The 14,226-nt window shown below is 49.5% G+C and overlaps 1 protein-coding gene across 2 annotated transcripts in view; it reads right to left on the bottom strand.

The window, feature by feature from the left end:
- GRIK4 (glutamate ionotropic receptor kainate type subunit 4) overlaps positions 1–14,226 on the bottom strand; it is a 519,693-nt gene that overhangs the window by 373,969 nt on the left and 131,498 nt on the right. For both annotated transcript variants that reach the window (XM_049856800.1, XM_049856801.1), the window contains exon 2: positions 14,023–14,168. The gene's annotated coding sequence lies outside the window, so the exon portion shown is untranslated. The remainder of the gene's footprint in view (positions 1–14,022; positions 14,169–14,226) is intronic.

The following is a 14,226-nucleotide window of genomic DNA, read 5'->3' as shown; positions in this document are numbered from 1 at the left end:
CGTGAGCTGAGGCTTTGAAATAAAATCGCTAAGTGCTAGAGCCCTTTGTAACATATTTAGAGAAGGCAGACCTTGCAGGAGCCTACACAGAAGAAAAGAGTGAGCGGGGAGAAGAGACTCCGAATGAAACTGCTTTTAGGGACAGCATTTTAATTACCTCCAGGTAAACACGCCCCGCCCCTCTGCCAGGGCTGTCTCTTGGTGCCATACCCACCGCCCTGCCAGGGCTCTCTGGGTTTCACAGTCCCACCAGTGCCTCCAGGGTTCTCTCTGGGTGTTATGCCTTCTCCCCCTGCGCCAAGACTCTCTGGGTACCACAGCCCGCCCCCCCCCCCCCCGCCCCTGTGCGAGGACTCTCTCTGGGTGTTGCCGGTCCCACTGCTGGGCCTCCCTCTGGGTATCACAGCCCCCTCCTCTGCCAGGGCTCTCTCTGGGTGTCACATCCACTCCCCTGCTAGGGCTCTCTCTGGGTGTCACATCCACCCTCTGCTAGGGCTCTCTATGGGTATCACGGCCCCCCTCCATACCAGGGCTCTCTCTGGGTATTACGCCCACCCTGCCAGGGTTCCCTCTGGGTGTCACAGCCCCCTCTTCTGCCAGGGCTCTCTCTGGTAGTGTCACACCTACCCCCCTCCCCGCCAGCGCTCTCTCTGGGTGTCACACCTACCCCATCCCCGCCAGGGCTCTCTCTGGGTGTCACACCTATGCCCCTCCCCACCAGGGCTCTCTCTGGGTGTCACAGCCCCCCCCACCAGGGCTCTCTCTGGGTGTCACAGCACCCCCATCAGGGCTCTCTCTGGGTGTCACAGCCCCCCCACCAGGGCTCTCTCTGGGTGTCACAGCCCCCCCACCAGGGCTCTCTCTGGGTGTCACAGCCCCCCCCCCATCTGGGGCTCTCTCTAGGTGTCTGGGGGGGGCGGCTATCCTAGAGAAGCCTGTCAGTATCTCAAAGTGAGACTATATGCATCGCAACTTCCATAAAGAGATTTGAAAAGACCTGGGGCTACTTCACCCGGAGAAGAGAAGGGTAGGGACAGCGGTGGGAGCTGTGTGACGCGAGGGGGGAGATGAAGTCAGAATTTAGCCATTGGAAGCCAGAGATGGGTTATCGCAGACTCACAGATGATGGCACTCAGAAATTCTCCAGCCCCACTGAGGTCAAAGCAAGAGGAAGGCACTCTAACTGATGCTAGAGACAAAGAGGCAAGTTCTGAAGCTGAGAGTGGCCAGTCACAGCCATGGGGCTCTGTCCCAGGGCCTGGCTCCATCTCACCCACCTGTCCTGACCTGTCCGGTTCACATGTCCATCAACCTCCTTGGTGCTACAACATTGTTGTCAGAAAGGATGGCCCTGCCAGAGCAGGTGAGGAAGCGGCTACCCTGGGCACGTGCACTCCTCGGGGAAACCCAGAAGCAGCCCCTTTGGTACCTCCAGGGGTGGATGTGGAGATAGGAGAGCTAGATATTTAAAAATAAAGATCCACACCAATACAGGTGGGTCCCCTTCAAAATGCAGAGCAATAGACTTATTTCACTGATGCCATTCAAGCTAGAACAATCTCTGGCAACTGCCTAAGAGTGCAGGGATGGTCCATTCCATTTCCTCCCTTCCCTTCCCTCTAGGCTCTCTGAGGGGCAGAGAGGTTCTGGGACCACAGGACTCACCTGCAGACAGGGGTAGAAGGGACACCTGCTTTGCATTCTAAAGCATTCTCTACTGTTTGCATTTTTAACTAAGAGACAAATTGCTTTTTCAATTAAAAAATCTGGCCAATAATTTAAAAAACAATGACGACTTTTGATTCTCTCAGCGACTGGCTCCTGGGGCACTTCCCAAGCCTTGATCCCCTGCTCTGTAGAGTCAGCCTAAGGATGCTTACACGCGCAGCTCAAGTGCACTCTGAACGCTGGGTCTCCCCAGGCCCCGTGGACCTCTCTGGGCTGCTCCTTGCCTGCCCCAGGTACCCTGCTTCTCATCTCTCTGGCTGCTTGGAGGGGAGTATGAGTAGGAACTCTGCTCAGAGTTGACCCTAGGAGTCTGTCCCTGAGACCTGCAGCCTCTCCCAGCCACAGAGGCTCACTATGGTGCTCACCTCTCTTCCTCCTCCACAGCTACCACCTGCCAGAGTCTACCTGCAGCCACAACATGAGCCTCAGAGACCCCTGGCTCTGGTTCTTGCCTGGATCCCAGGCCCTGGCAAGAGGAAGGAAGGAAGGAGCCTGGAGGGCTGTGAGGTTTAGCTGGTCTCCAAGGTGGTCAGGAATACAGAGCACAACCCTTCCAAAAACTGCTCTCAGTTTCTGCATCCATCACAGGCCACCAAAGAGTACACCACTCTCTGTGTCAACAGTCACCTTTCCTCTGCCAGTGGCCTGGGGATGCCTCAGAAATGGCCAAGAGCTGGGCGAGTATGTGTGCTGGAAGTCCAGAGGCTGAAGACTCTGGCCCCCTCCCCTTCTAAAGTCACTGCATCTCTTCAGGCCTTGATTTCCTTAGCGACACAGTGGGTTGTCCCTGCTGCACTCAGCATTCTCCCAGCAGGGTCGCTGGTGAGATGGGTATCTAACCCTGAGAGCCCACCTTCAGCTGCCAGAAACCAAAACCAAGGCAAACCCATTGCCGTGGAGTCAATTCCGATTCACGGCAACCCCCCACGTTTCAGAGTAGGACTGTGCTCCACAGTGTTTTCAACGGCTGCGACCTTTTGAGAGTAGACTGCCAGGCCTTTCTTCTGTGGCATCACTGGGTGACAGCACCAACTTCCTAGTTAGTAGCCAAGCGCAAACTATTTGTGCCACCCAGAGACCTCCAGCTGCCAGAAGGAGGAGAGCAATACTGCCGAGTGCTGGACCTCCTCCCAGGAGAGGTTGTGCCACTCGGCAGGGCTATGGACACATTGCCTAGCTCCCGGCAATCCCCTGGCGCTGCGCAAGCATTCCTGCCCTTCCTGGGCTCTGTGCTAGACACTGATGGAAGGCCCGAACTCTCAGGTATGGTGTCTACCCTCAAGGAGCTTACTGGAAAAGTACAATGTCTTCACGAGAAAAGCAAAACAACATGCCCCTTAATTCATGATGCATGATTGCAGTGAAGCAGCTTTCACGAGGCAGGGTAGCCTGTGTCGTCAAGTTAGGGAGCAGAGCTGGGGAGACAGAGGTAGAAGGTCACTCCTGGGCCCTGCAGTTGAGCAAGATTCTTAGAAGACATGGGCCCCAAGGTTAAGTGCTGAGTAGGAAGGAAGGCCTCCCAGGTAAGTGCTGGGAAAAGCAAGGGGTGTCCAGACGATGGTGAATGAACCAATTTGGTAGGAGAATCTCGTGTCTGAGGGGCCAGAGAGAGATAAGTGTCGATGTCAGGTTCCAGAGAGCCTCGAATGCCAAGGTTAAGGAGTTTGGACTTTATCCCCTAGGCAATAAAGAGCCACTGGAAGTTTCCGGGCAAGGGAGTGATGGGACCAAAGCTGTGCCTCAGGGAAATTGATGTGACCATGGCGTGCCGGACGGACTGGAGAGCAGAGGCCGGTTAATGGGCACTTAGCCACCTGTGAAGGGGATGAGAATGCAGCTGGGAGCAGACCCTGTAGGAAACTGACCGATACTGCCTGAATACCAGACAGCCGGGACTTACGCCGCAAACTGGAGAAGAAAGCTTCTGAGCAGCCAAGAGTTGGGCAGGAGTGGATACCCTGTGGTTCCCCAAGGAATGCAGAGTTCAGGCGGCTCCAGAGCTAGCCTCAGTAGGACACTGGAGGAGCCAAAGTACCTTCAGGCCTGGATCGGGCCACCCAAAACACCGGGCTCTAATGGGAGTGACTTTGTAGATACGGGTCCCAGGGTCTCTGTTCAAGCCTGGCTCTGCTCCATGTCCCCTGTGTGACTGTGGTCAGATCCTAAAATCTCTCTGCACCTTAGTTTCCCATAAAACGGGAGACATGCTGCCTGTCCTGTCTGTGTCACATAGATCAAATGGGCCTTATGTGTGAAATGTGTTTTAATAACATGTAATCAAACCGTAAGAAAGGTTTTTTCCAAATCAGATCTCTGTGGTTGGTTAGTTCTTAGCGTTCCCCCTTCACCCTCACTGTAACATTTCTCTCCGTGTCCTGTGTTCTAGAATACCTGTCTGACTCCCCATCTCTCAGAGATACTGATGGATAATTTACCTTTGTTATCTACGAAGAAGGCCTGGTGGTGCAGTGGTTAAGAGCTCAGGCTGCTAATCAAAAGGTGGACAGTTCGAATCCACCAGCCACTCCTTGGAAACCCTATGGTGCAGCTCTACTCTGTCCTACAGGGTTGCTGTGAGTCGTAATCAACTCAATGGCAACAGGTTTTTCTATGGAACACCTAGGACAATGTTTTCCACCTAGTTGGATCTCAATAAATGTATGATGGGTTAATTAATAAAGTGAACCTATAGAGGATGTTTTAATCCTACTCATCTTCCCCCTACTCAGTGACTCATTTTAATATCAATGTTAGCAGAAAAATAATTAGAATGGCAAGTTTGAGCTACAACCCACCCGTCACTCACAAACCTTCGCGATTCATCCAAGAGGGAGGCAGGACAAGATACTGAAGATCAGCATAAGCTTTGCACCTACTTTAGACAGAGCTCCCCAAGTCTGGGCTCTGCAAAACCATCAGTGGCCATCGAGTTGACTCTGACTCATGGAGCCCGCATGTGTATCAGAGTAGAACTGTGTTCCAAAGGGCTTCTGATGGCTGTTACAAGGTGCTTTTGGGTGAACTCAAACCTCCAACCTTTCAGTTAGCAGCCAAGTGCATGAATTGTTTGTACCACCCAGGGACTCCCTACTTACTATTAGGTATATGACCTTGGGGAAGTGATTAACCTCCCCAAACCTCAGTTTCCCCACCCTCAAGATGGAGAAAATGTATGATATTCCTAGTGATTAACCTCCCCAAACCTCAGTTTCCCCACCCTCAAGATGGAGAAAATGTATGATATTCCTAAGATTGCCTTCAAAAATGAGGTGCAATTCTGAACAGTTTGCCTGCAAGTACCAAGTGCTCAATGCTTGACAGCTATTATTGTTACTATTGCTATGATTGTCCAGAGCCGAATCACCATTATTCGGCGGGGGGAGCGGGGGATGATTAGTGCGGATGATCATTACTGCCAATAGAGTAAGTCCTTCAATGCTTTACACTGGAGAAACCAGATCTGGATGAGCTCTGAAATGCCTGGACCCCCAAAGCCAACAGACATCCTGCTAGGGAATGGCATCTGGGCCCAGGGGCACTGAGAGGATCGGTCGCCCTGATGGTGCTAACCCAGCGTTAATGGTGCCAGTGAATTACAAACAAGGCCCACCTGCTATGCTCAGCAACAAAACCCGGCAGGAGGGTAATTGCCCGGAACTTGAGCACAGGGGGACACAGCAGGGCATGGAACACATTAACCACAGGGAAGAGCGACTTTCCAACTCTTTCGTTTTCCACAAGGAGAAGCCAGCAGGCAAGGGAACGTGAGCACAGGCGCCAGAAGGGGAACGCTCCAGACCCGCAGAAGAAAGGCTCTTCCAGACGCCCCCAGCTGGCCACCCAGCCCAGCACCGCCACAGATGGGAGAGGAAGGGGCAAAGACCTGGGTCAGCACACACAGCCTGGTGTGTCCTAAGTGCGCTTGGGTGCCCAGGATGTCCAGCACTTCTCTAGGCCCCACTCAGGTGATCCACCCCCTAGGAAGGCAGCCTCCCTGATATTAACCCCACATGCACTGGGGGATCAGAGGTAGGTGATGGGCTCACCAAGGCTGGTGTAAGCAGTGGGGCATGAAGACCATTCACTTGGTTATTCACATGACTCACCCATTCACTCAACATGCTTTCACAGACATCAGCTGCATGTGGACGGAAAGCCAGGATACATAGGCCATCTGGCAAGGGGCTCAACATGTGTCAGGGAGACAGGCACAGCACAGCCGCCCAACATAGGCTGGGACGTGCGGTCATGCAGCCAAGGCATGAGTTAGTACTGGCTCTAGGCAGAGAGCTCCCAGTGCTGCCCAGGGACCTCAAGGGAGGCTTTGCAAAGAAAGACACCCCTACGCTGGTCTTGAAGGAAGTATATATGTACCCTCAGGTTTCAGAAACCTAAGGCGGAAAACATGAGGCCCAAAGCTCTCGTATCTCTACCAAGTTCTTAACACGCTCTGAGACCAAGAGGAAAGGGACAAACTTAGGTACGTGGCAGAAAGCAATCCTTGTCTTTGATGATTTCTATTGCAGGCAAGAAAAGGGAATCCCTTCCCTTTCTCCCCTTTCAGTGGAAGGGCTGTCGGTGACCTGAGACGTGACTTTACAACCCTGGACTCTCCTCCTGGCCTGGTAGCAAAAGGGTCCTTCCTCCTCATCATGAGAGACTGACATGCAATGACATTTCAGGAGTGCATCCAGGGTAGTGGGTAAGTGGTTAGCTCTGGAAGGCTGGGTTCTAATCACAGGTCCCTCATTTACTACCTGTGACCAAGGCATGAATTTCTAAAGCTCTGTTGCATCATCTATAAAACAGGAGTAATAACAGCACCTACCTCATAGGACTGTTGGCAGTTTCAAATGAGAAATGCATGTGAAGTGCTTAGTACAATGGCTGGCACATAATGAAGTCCTCAATAAACAGAATTTGCAATGGTTCAAATAAACAAGCCTGCAAATGGTTCTTCCGATTCTGATCCACAAGCTTAATCCAGCAAAGAGCATTTCCATCACCACCATTTCATTCATTCATTCAACAAGGATGGACTGAGCGCCTATAAGGTGCTGTACTATGCCTATAAGGTCTTGTACAAAAGCACAGCGTTCTTGTCCTTGTAGCATTTATGAAATCATAAAAACACCTACCCACCTGTTTCCTGCAGAACTCTACACACACTCACACAGTGCACACACAGGCCTGTATACACACATGTGCACAGAGCTCTTGCCCCTGCGCATGTCCCATCTGTATAGAAAGTACTCTTATCTACATTGTGTGACTTGATAATTCTTCACGTCTGGGCAGTAAGCAGCACAGGGGTTACTGTCCTCGTTTTTGGAAGAAGAAACTGAGGCTCAGAGAAAATCACACCTTGCCCAAAGACCAGGGGAAGCGGTATGCTGGGGAACAAACATTATGAGGCACTTATTCTGCACAAAGCATTGTGCTGGGCAGTTAGGTGCACCCATATAATTATTCCATCAAATCCCACAACCACCCTATGAGACCTGTGTTGGAGCCTTCCTTCGAAGACAAAGAAATGGAAACTCAGAGAGGTTAAGTAACTTGCCAAGGATCACAAAGCTAATAAGTGATGAGCCAGGATGCAAACGTTTTGTGTGACTCTGACCCACTAGCTTCTCCCACAGGACCAGACTAGGCTTAATAAGTGGCACCATTCAGACAAATTGCAGGTCATTTGGCTGGAAGCCCAGCACCTGTCTTCTAACCTCCAACAAACACCAGTGGTAGGCGTTCTCTGGCCAGACACTGAGCTCTGACAGAATACCCTGACCTGCAGAATCTACAAGCAGCCCTGGTATCCTCGCAGTCCCTTGAGCACACCCTGCATGTCCCCACCTAGGGTCTCTGCACTGGCTCTTCCCTTCGCCTGGAACGCTCTCCCCACAGCTGAGCCTGGCTTGCTCCCTTACCTTCTTCCAGGCGTTGACTCAAATCTCTAAGTCTCAGCAGGCCTTTACCCTCCTTGTCCTGCTCTACTTTACCTTGTTCCCACAGCACTTATAACCTCCTAGCTTATCATTGTTGTTAGCTGCCATCCAGTGACCCCAACTCGTGGTGACCTTACGTGCAGCAGAATGGAACGTCGCCTGGGCCCACGCCACCTTCATGGTCGTTGGTACGTGCGAGTCCATCGTTGTGGTTATTGTGTCAGTCCCCCTCACTAAAGGCTTCCCTTGCTTTCACTGACCTTCTACTTTACCAAACGTGATGTCCTTTTCTAGTGACTCGTCTCTCGTGATGATGTATCCAAAGGAAGCGAGCCAAAGTCTCGATATCCTTCCCTCTAAGGAGTATTCTGGTTGTATTTCTTCTCAGCCTGATTTGTCTTCTGGTAGTCCACAGTATATTCAATATTCTTCACCAAAACCACAGTACACATGCATCGATGATATAATTTACTTATTTCTTATTTATATGGGTTTTCCCCACACACTTGCTAAAATGCAAGCTTCCTGAAAGCAGGGATTTGTTCTGCTTCGTTCTTATGTGTCCCAGGCACCTAGAGCAATGCCTGCCATATAGGAGGTGCTCAGTAAATACGTGCTGAATGAATGAATATGAGAACTACTTGAACAGTACATGGGTTTTAAGACTGAAAACTCACAGTGCTGACTAAAGGCTATTAGTCCACCAGGACTTCCCTATTTTTGCAGGGAAGGGCAGCCTTAAGGCATATAGATTTAACACTTCCTATTTTTATTGATCACTGTGACAATTCAGGGACAGAAGCATTAGAAGCTTCCAGTTTGCAATGTTCTGACAGCAAATGAGATGAGGGCAGAAGGACATCAGAGAATTTCAAGGAGTTCTTGTCCTAGATAAAAGGAGAGCCCAAGGCCACCACTGGCCACGTCTGAGCACAGCTGAACGCAGAAAGACAGGCTCTGCTTCTAGCACATCCCTGAAACGACAGGACCACCAAAAGGAGCAGGGAGAAGGTGGGCCTCTCACAGCCTGGAAAGCCAGAGGAGACGAAGAGCGTGAACTCTCAGATCAGAAGATGGAGCCCAGAACCTTGAAGCTAGAAGGGCCATTGGGGATCAACTAGCGCCAGCACTTCACTTTACAGACATGAAATGAGGGTCAGAGAGGGAAAATGACTTAGTCAAGGCCACAGAGTGTGTACCAGAGCAGGTTCTAAAACCCAAGTCTCCTGACTGCTAGATCAGTGCCTTTTTCATGACAGTACTCACTAAAACAATTTTTTAAAAATTATCTTCCACAAACTTTTATTATGTTTTGAGGACACAATTGTGTACAAGACAGACCGCATGTATTGGCAAAAACACACAGGTAGCCATCAGATTCAGGTAAAGTAGACAGGATCACCCCGAGGAAGTGTTTCCTGGACTCCAGGGAACAACACAGGGAAGGGGTACCCAAGCCAGGTTTGGGGATCAGGGGAGACTCCTCAGAAGAAAGAACATTTAAGTTGAGACCTGAACAATGAGTTGGAATCGGCCAAAGGGAAGGGGAGGAGTGGGAGGAGGAGACAGCACACAGAGCAGCCTGCTGAGCTATCTTGAGTAAACTGAAAGCACTGAAAAGATGGCACCTGAGGGAGGCAGAGCCCAGATCATCCGAGGCTTTGGCAGCCATGGCAACAAATCTGAGTCTAAGGGTGATGTGGAGCCATTGAAGAGTTTTAAGCAAAGGGGTGACATCATCAGAGTTACTTATAGAAGGATCACTCTGGCTGCAATTTGAAAACAGTTTTAGAGGAGAGGGGTCAAGTCCAGAGTCTGGGAAGAAATTGGGTGAGTGTGGAAGGAGTCCTGGTAAGAGATCATGAAGACGTGGCTACATCTGGGACCTTCAAAGGAGGCAGAGTTGAGGACCTGGTGATCAGATGGGGATCATGAAGAAACAGGAAATAAGAATGACTGCCAGGCTTGAGCAGTTGGGTGGGTGGTAGTGCTATTCACTGAGACAGAGACCACCAGAGGAGAGCTTGTGGGCAGGAGTGGGGTGACCTCCCCAGAAGAGAAAGAAAAAAGCAGGAGAAAGGGACAGCCATCCCAGAGATGCCAGGAGGACGTGTGGTGTGTGTTTCTAGCAAGATAAGGAATGCAAAGAGCAGGTCCTTGGAATTCTTCCATCCAGAACTCAGTTCTGGGCTTGAGCTCTAAATTCACCATTCCACATCTGTCCATGGTGCTCCTGGTTCACTGGGACTTGGGGCTGGCGTACTCTGTAGACTGTGATTTCTTTCCCAGGGGTTGACCCTCTGCTCTTCCAAGGTCAAGGGCCACCTTGGATAGGGATGACATTAAGAAAGGCAAAGAAAGTTACTTCTAATCCCCGAAAAAGGCAGGCCTCTGTGTCTTATGCCAATTTAGAAGATATAACTGAGAGGCAGCAGAGCACAGTAAAGCATGGACTCTGGCAACAAATCCCAGCTCCATCACCAATGAGCTGTGTGATCTTGGGCAGGTAGCTTAACCTCTCTGTGCTTTATTTCCATCACTTGGAAAATGGGTATTTAAAAAGTGCCTCATAGACTTGTGAGGGTTAAATGAGTTAATATTTGTAAAAGAGCTTAGAAGAGTGCCTGGCACATGGTAAGTGCTATGTAATTGTTAAATTAATGGGATGCATATATAAGATGGAGATTTGGATGCCACTGCTAGGAACATGATAACCAGTGTGTGTGGTGGGGTGTGGCTCTGTAAGAAGGAGAAGGAAGGGGTATTCTGCAGTGTGGGCCTTAAGCACGCTGACATACTTCACCAGGCAAAAAACTGGGCTAAGCCAAGTGAATAGATTGAATCAGCTTCAGACTCAGATCACCCCCAAGAAATAATTACTCTGGGTGTTGATCTTCTTTAACAAGTAACATTTACTTCTGAAACACAGCAGTTGCACCCCAAATGACTTTGATGTCTGTGGAATTTGACCAGCCTCAGCGATATTAGGGGAGGTAGTCCTGTTTTATGTGTCAGGCTCTCTCTAAAGCACTGAAATTTACAGCACATTTATTATGCGCTCAGCAAAAGGTGTATGAATAAAGAATAACATGCTCAATCAACACTGCTCTGCCGGGAAGCCTAGGAAGCCACTGTGCCTGGGAAAGGGATTTGCCAAGAACCAGGAGAAAAAAAAAACCTATCCCACCAGGGCACCCTGACATTGCATTTTGACAGGCTCATATTCCTGCTTCCACTTTGTCACTTACTAGTGAAAACAATACAGTCCAAACATGAGGACATTCGCTTCCCCCAAGAGCACTGGCTCCGTGCCTGTCTGGCTCTCCCCTGTGCTTTGCTTCTGGAAAGAAGAAGAAAAACTGTTCATGTGTTCACTCTCCCTCTTACCTCTTCTATTTCTCCTCCCTTCCTTCCTGCATCTTTCCCCCATTTTCTTCTAATCCTCATGCCCCCTCCCCTCCTGTCTGTCTACCAAATGCCTACGCCCAGAGAGCCTGATGACATCAGGGTCCTCAGAGACACAAAGGGGACAGAAGCTGGTTTTACATCAGCTTGACTTCTAAGGGGCACTGTGGAAGGGGGCAGTGTGCACGCAGCCTGCCACATTTCCCTGCGACCCACAAATGAACCTTGTGCTTAGGACCGGATGTGTCAATCTGGCATCTCGGACAGGATGAAAGTGAGGGATGAATCCCTTTTACTGGAGCATCTTGACCCAAAACACATCCTATAGCAGCTGCTGGCCCATCAGCACATCCCTCTCCTTTCCCCTGAGCACATACCCACATTCCCAGGAACTGTTTAGCTAAGTATATGCCTTATACAGCACCTCACCAACCACATTTCTGTACCTGTTCCAGTGGGGAGGGAATGGGGTCCTTCTCCTGCTGCACAAGAGGGGTGCGTGCAGACCATCTCCCCATATCAGCCACTGTGGGAAGTGATCCACTGGCCATGAGGGACCGACGCCCACTATTAAAGCTGACCTTGCGCTGACTCTCCTCTGTGTGAGTAAACTGCTGTTCTGTCCAATGCCTGTGTGTGAGTCATGTCTTCTTGGCAACCATGAAACCTGCAAACCATGGAGTGGGTTACTATCCTCCATGTGATGAGACTTCTCCCCTGGAGGTGCTAACAAGTGTCACTTGCTCAACGGACACTCTGAACTCTCCCTCAAAAGTTTGCTCCTGCCAGCCAGATGCCTCTGTCCGTGGTCCTGGATTCCAGCCCCATTCTCAGGGACACCCAGGATCCAAGAGGACCCCTAGAGTCTAGTAAGCAACATTCTTTCCAGGGAGAAATTACAGTTGTTCCCAAAGCCTCCCCAGGCTGCTTTTCTTAGATACCAAAACAACACCTTGGAAAAACTGTGACATAGGTAAGACTTGTTCATCCATTCACTCAACCAACACTTTTGATCACCTCCTCAGTGCCAGATACTGGCCTAGGAACTGAAGATACTACTGTTTAACATTCCTGCTCTCGTGGAGGAATACAGAGGGTGATGGGGATCAAAGAGCACTCAAGCTCCCCTGTGGTGGGATCTTCAGAGGGAATGCCCAAGAGAATGTCTTTAAAAAAAAAAAAAAAGAATAAGGAAGCCAAGTCCAAAAATATTCAAGGTATCACTATTCATAATAGCCAAAAACTTGGCACCCAAAAATCCATCAACCACGGAATAAATGCATGGTGGTATAGTCATACAATGCAACACTACGTAGTAATGAAAATGAACAAACTATATCATGGACGAGTCCCACGAACAGAATGTTTAAGAAATGAAAAGCATGACACAAAAGAAATATACTGTAAAATTTCATGTTCATGGAATTCAAAAACAGGCCAAAGTTATCCATAGCTTAGAAGCCCGGAGAGCAGACACTCGGCGGGCATAGTAGTGGTTGGGGGCTCGAAAGGGCCAACTGGGTGCCATCTCTAAATCAGTGCTGGATACAGGGTGTGTTCACTCTGTGAATATTCAAAGCTGTACACTGACGATTTACGAATTTTTTGGTACGTTTGATACAGTTCCATCCGAAAGTTTATACTAAAACAATTTTTTAAAAGATAAGAGATAACTTGGTGTGATGGATTGAATTGTGTCCTCCAAAAATATGTGTATCAATCTGGCGAGGCCATGATTCCCAGTATCGTGTGATTGTCTACCACTCTGTTAACCGATGTGATTCTCCTATGTGTTGTAAACTCTGCTTCTATGATGTTAATGGGGGAGGGGGCAGGCGGCAGTTATGTTAATAAAGGAGGCCTCAATCTCCAAGACTGGATTGTGTCTTGAGCCAATTTCTTTTGGGATATAAAAAGAGAAGCAAGCAGAAAGACAGGGGAACCTATACCACCAAGAAAGAAGCACTGGGAGCATAGCGCGTCCTTTGGACCCAGGGTCCCTGTGCTAAGAAGCTCCTCAACTGAGGAAGATTGATGAGAAGGACCTTCCCCAGAGCTGACAGAGAGAGAAAGCCTTCCCCTGCAGCCAACGCCTTAAATTTGGACTTCTAGCCTACGAGACTGTGAGAAAATAAATTTCTCTTTGTTAAAGCCATCCACTTGTAGTATTTCTGTCACAGCAGCACTAGATGACTAAGACACTTGGCAAAGCAGGGGTCATGCCTATCTTCAATGTCCTTGGCTCCCCTACTTTGTTATCTCTCCATAATCATCTAGCGATTTTACGCCCTTCCCAATCCTTCACCTTACCTCTTTCATTCTGCAGTCACAGGAACAAGACAGAATTAATTAATTCATACTAAATTGCCCATGACTGATAGCAGTTCAACAGTATTACCCCTCCCTGGGGGACTTTCCTTTTAATAAAGCAGAATTGCTTTAATTTAAGATAGTGACTTATGCCAGGCAGGAACAGCAGGGGCAAGGAGAGAAACGTGGTGGTGGTGGGCACTTTCCTAACACCCTTCAACTTACTCTATGCCACTGCTTAGCTGCAGGCCCTGTGTGACACTGCCAAGCTTCCTTCTTCTTCCAGGAGACTGAGCAACGGTGACAGCACAGCTGGACTCCTGGGCACAGCCAGGGAGGGCCAATTTGGGCATCTAAACTGTAAGCTACGACTCACCGGGAAAACCTGCTTTTGAGAGTAGAGTGGCCAGGCCTTTGGGTCAGCCCCAAGTAAGTACAACATGAGCTTAGGGCAGGAGGGGAGCCACACAGATGACTTGAGTGTCCTGGTACAAGTCTTGCCAGGGAATTTGCAATTTTATACTGCCAAAGAACAAACAGGACTTTGACCTATGTCTCAAAATTTACATAACTGATTCAGTACAACTTGGACAGTCCTATCAGGTTTCCAAGAATTACCCAAATATTTTTTTACCTTCTTAGCAGGTGGGGAATTGCTAGGTTTGTAACTCCACAGCTAGATGACCTCTGAGAAAAATTCACATCAGCAGAGGAGGATCCAGACACATCGCAGGGACCCTAACATGAGGGTTCCACACATGCCTTCCGATCATCTCTGTCCTGAAAAAAAAAAAACCAAACCTGATTCCATCTCATAGTGACCCTGTAGGACAGAGGA

This window comes from Elephas maximus, chromosome 17, assembly GCF_024166365.1.
Source record: "Elephas maximus indicus isolate mEleMax1 chromosome 17, mEleMax1 primary haplotype, whole genome shotgun sequence".
Classification (NCBI taxonomy): domain Eukaryota; kingdom Metazoa; phylum Chordata; class Mammalia; order Proboscidea; family Elephantidae; genus Elephas; species Elephas maximus.
The sequence above is the reverse complement of the archived record's forward strand: the minus strand, read 5'-3'. Positions and strand labels throughout refer to the sequence as shown.